The 5,114-nt window shown below is 40.5% G+C and overlaps 1 pseudogene; it reads left to right on the plus strand.

The window, feature by feature from the left end:
• The first annotated feature begins 4,064 nt into the window (after positions 1–4,064).
• LOC149980112 (endogenous retrovirus group FC1 Env polyprotein-like) lies at positions 4,065–4,640 on the plus strand (annotated as a pseudogene).
• The last annotated feature ends 474 nt before the right edge of the window (positions 4,641–5,114 follow it).

Below are 5,114 nucleotides of genomic sequence, written 5' to 3' on the forward strand. Positions count from 1 at the left end.
AAATATTAGCATGATCTATGATGAGAATACAGTATTTACAGTACAGAGTAAAACAATTCAGAAAATTCTGTATATGTATGTATATGTACAGTTGAAGTCGGAAGTTTACATACACCTTAGCCATGTACATTTAAACTCAGTTTTTCACAATTCCTGACATTTAATCCTAGTCCCTGTCTTTGGTCAGTTAGGATCACCACTTTATTTTAAGAACGTGAAATGTCAGAATAATAGTAGAGAGAATGATTTATTTCAGCTTGTTTCTTTTCATCACATTCCAAGTTGTTCAGAAGTTTACATACACTCAATTAGTATTTGGTAGAATGGCCTTTAAATTGTTTAACTTGGTTCAAATGATTCGGGGAACCTTCCACAAGCTTCATACAATAAGTTTGGTGAATTTTGACCCATCCTTCCTGACAGAGCTGGTGTAACTGAGTCAGGTGTGTAGGCCTCCTTGCTCACACACACTTTTTCAGTTCTGCCCACAAATCTTTTATAGGATTGAGGTCAGGGCTTTGTGATGGCCACTCCAATACCTTGACATTGTTGTCCTTAAGCCATTTTGCCACAATTTTGGAAGTATGCTTGGCGTCATTGTCCATTTGGAAGACCCATTTTCGATCAAGCTTTAACTTCCTGACTGATGTCTTGAGTTGCTGCTTCAATATATCCACATATTTTCCTCCCTCATGATGCCATCTATTTTGTGAAGTGCACCAGTCCCTCCTGCAGCAAAGCACCCCCACAACATGATGCTGCCACCCCCGTGTTTCACGCTTGTGATGGTGTTCTTTTTCTTCCAAACATAACGATAGTTATTATGGCCAAACTGTTCTATTTTTGTTTCATCAGACTAGAAGACATTTCTCCAAAAAGTATGATCTTTGTCCCCATGTGCAGTTGCAAACCGTAGTCTGGATTTTTTTATGGCAGTTTTAGAGCAGTGGCTTCTTCCTTGCTGAGCGGCCTTTCAGGTTATGTCGATATAGGACTCGATATAGGACTTTTATCTGAGGTCTTGGCTGATATCTTTTGATTTTCCCATTATGTCCAGAAAAGAGGCACTGGGTTTGAAGGTAGGCCTTGAAATACATCCACAGGTACACCTCCAATTGACTCAAATGATGTCAGAAGCTTCTAAAGCCATGACAATATTTTCTGGAATTTTCCAAGCTGTTTAAAGGCACAGTCAACTTAGTGTATGTAAACTTCTGACCCACTGAAATTGTGATACAGTGAATTATAAGTGAAATAATCTGTTTGTAAACAATTGTTGGAAAAATGACTTGTGTCATGCAGAAAGTAGATGTCTTAACCGACTTGCCAAAACTATAATTTGTTAACAAGAAATTTGTGGAGTGGTTGAAAAACTAGTTTTAATAACTTGAACCTAAGTGTATGTAAACTTCCAACTTCAACTGTATAGGACAAGGTATTTATTTAACCCCAAAATATATATATATTAACCTAGAGATATATATTATCCAACTTTTGACGTTAAGGTAATGTCATTGCTAAGTGAGAAAACCACTCTGGAAGAGGGCGGAACAGCTCTTCCGGATGTGAATATGATTGAGATTTTAAATTCACTCTCTAGTGATATAAAAATAAGTTTCAAAGTAGAGCAGGAGACACGGGTGAAAAAGTCACTTGTGGGCTCTTGTCTTCTCTATCTATTCTCCCACTGAATTGGGCAAGGTAGATCAGGTTTCAAGCAACTGGTCAGCACTGTCTGTCTTTGAGTCAACAGATTCTGACAGCAGTGATGAACGATGTCTTAGGCCAACCAGAACACAGGCTGTAAACGGAAGTAAAGGCAAACTTCTAGTGACAGTAATCACACACAAATCAGCATCTCCAAAACAGTTGGTCAGAAACTTTTAAGCATCCACGAGACGTGGTTATCAGAGTTATGCACGTTTCGAGTGAAACCAACAACATTATTCGTTAAGTAGAAAAGAAACCTGGGGTATGTCATTATTACGGGATTTCTGGTCACTGGCAATGAGATTGTTGGAAAAGAAAATTTGATTTTATGAGAAGTGGCCGGGAGAAGAAGGATCCGTCCAAGGGAAGATGGAAACAAGACAACAGCCCCAACGACACAATACTTGTACAGAAATTTAAGAAGCTCTCTCCGGCTCAGCAGCAGAGTTTGCTGGATGCTGTGGAGGTAAACTAATAGACCCATCTGACGTCCCATCTCAGCTGGTGTACATATGAAATCAGATGGAATATATGTGAACATGATGGTTAATAACTTTGCAGTATATTTGTTTAGTAGATATGGGTGCTGAAGTCACTGTATTGCCCATATATTGTGCAAAACATATATGTCCTCAGTACACAGGCAAGGATATGAGAGCAACAGGAGTGGGTGGGGGGGGGGGGGTGCGCAGATATGAAACAGACCAAACCATTATCAACTTCCATTGGTCCAATGAAGATTGATGTAGGAATCTATGGTTCAGAACCATCCTATTTGGACTACGAAGAAAAATGAGTGTGGAATTTTGGATTTGGAATCAGTGTGCTTGACAGGTGTTGCCCACCTTGAGCAAAACAGTATCCCATTAGCAAGGAGCTTTGGACGCTACTACAGTAGTGATTAAAGATCTATGGGACATGGGTATAGTTGAAAAGACACAATGCAATCCAGCTACCCTGTTGTATCCTACAGATACCACATTACTTGAACACGACTGTTGCGAGTTGTTTTGGATCAGCTATCCGATGGGTTTATAGAGTCATCAGTTGGGAAACCCTGAGTTCATCTTATACACAGACGGTTCAAGCACTGTGGAGGGGGGGGGGGGGTGAGGCAGGCTGGACATGGGTAGTTACTGGGTAGTTACTACAATGGAAAATGTGATAATACAGGCATTTTAGATTTGAGAAAAGCAGACGTTCACTTTATGAGTGACACAATGCTTAATTATTGCATACAACTCTCTAATGGGGCATAACTCCCGAGGGGGGACATGACGTAGTACCAGGACAGTGGGTGATGGTAAAACAAATATGTGACAGACACATTAGGGCAAAATGGGAAGGTCCTTATCAAGTTATGCACCTAACGAGGTAAGCAGTAAAAGTTCAGGGAAAATCACGGTGGGTACATGTCATTCATTGCAAGGTTGTCCATATTCATTGCGAGGTTGTCCATTGTAATTACGAAGCAGAGCCTGGAGAATAAAGAACTGATTGATTAGCAATTGGGGGCCAATCTCAGGTGAAGAAGCATAGTAAGATGATCAGAATCTGATGAGCTTCTATGTTGTACACCGCAGTCATCATAATAGGGATATCTAGGTGAAATGTCCAACGTTTTCCTGAAAACTGGGACATGCTTACTTAGGGAAATCTTTGTGAAATACCAATTTCTATTGAAATCAGGACATGTTACATTCACTTTTTTGTTTCCTTCATTACAGGTTATGATCATCTACAGTCTGAAGCAATATCCTTCGATTCAAGGACTGTACTTCAAACAATACAAGATCACTGGTGAAGTGCAACCAGTGGAAGGGAAGAAGAATTCCTCACTACCTGCAGACTGTCAGAACATAATTTCTAATAGTTATCTATGTGGGACTGATACATTGGTGGAAGAGCTGGTCATTTTTAAAGGACTTTGCGAATGATTACCTTGTCAATAGGACGATTGAATATTGTTGTCTTGCAGACAAGTGAAAGATGTTTGAAATTATTTTCCTTGTGAGTTTCCTCCTAATACAGGATGTGGGTGGTGTTTCCATTTCTAACACAGATATGCATCAGCAGGATGAGGGACACTCGGGCGTCAATACGTTTCTAGCTCTCTCTCTACATTATGCCACAGTAGTCAGTCAAAGTAGTTGTTGGGTTTGTACGTATGCTCCATTCACATCATGGCCAGGTATTCCATTAAGGATTATTCATTTTAACCAGAGCGAAATGTTGGGTATATGGAGAGATGTTAATTGGTGTGAGACGGTTATTGGTACTAATTTGGGTACGAATGTTGAGTATCAACATGCGAGAGTACCTAGTTCTGCAGATAGGTGCTGGAGGAGGCCTAATTCTTCTCTGCCTATTCCTGGTTACCAGAGTTGTGGCGAGGGTCATTTGGGATATGTCATACCCCATGTAAGACATTCTGTGAATTCTCCTTCTTTACACCATCATAAACGTGTGATTACAGAAACTGAGAGATTCTTGCAATTGCGTTTCTTCTTATGGTATTTCTGAAATAGCATGGGAAGTTATTAATATGGCCAACTCTTTGGAAATCCTAGCTCATAGAACGGCTGAGAGTCTTCAGTTAATTACAGCTGAGATGTTTGCCATTCGGATTGTAGCGATGCACAATCTTTTTGCCCTGGACAATCTCTTGTCCGCATACGGGGGTACATGTGCTGATATTGGCGCTGAATGCTGTACATACAGTTCTGATAAATCTGAGGAAATAACTGACCTAATCCAAAAGATCAGGACTGAGGGCACTAAATATCATGATTCCAATCCAGATGATTTAGGCATGTGGTTATCTTCCACATTTTGTGAGCATGATACTTCCAATAGTTCTGGTTATTTTTCTTATCCTCATCCAGGTTATCAAGAGTGCTATTGCTAGATGTTTATCTGCTGAAATCTGACTGTTACGTGATAGGGGATATCATAAGATTAATCAACCGTGTCCTTTTGGAGATGGGTGTCAGTGGTGTTCACAATAATGTGCTGGGGACTCTATTGGAGTCCCCCGCCTGTCCGGCGCTGCCGGAAACTCCGGCGCTGCCGGAAAGTTGGGTTTAATTATTGATTTACTAAATACCTAACTAATCACACAGAATTACACATACACATAATTAAATCATAACTTGATTACAAATTACGTCATAAAGGAAAACGTCCCTGGCGGGCGGAACAGATATGACAGCTTGTTACACAAAGGAAAAGGGCTGGGTTTGAGCGGGAAGACTGAAGGACACAGGGAGAAGCTGTGCTAGCGTAAGTACAGTATCTGATGCATTCTAAATTACCGCCCATTTGGAAAAGGAAAATGCAATAAATATTTACTCTGAGCTGCGCTTCGGTAGGTTGGTGGTAGATGGAAGGCCGTGTTGCCAAAC

This window comes from Oncorhynchus mykiss, chromosome 10 (assembly GCF_057628025.1).
Source record: "Oncorhynchus mykiss isolate SJ-2025 chromosome 10, ASM5762802v1, whole genome shotgun sequence".
Lineage (NCBI taxonomy): Eukaryota > Metazoa > Chordata > Actinopteri > Salmoniformes > Salmonidae > Oncorhynchus > Oncorhynchus mykiss.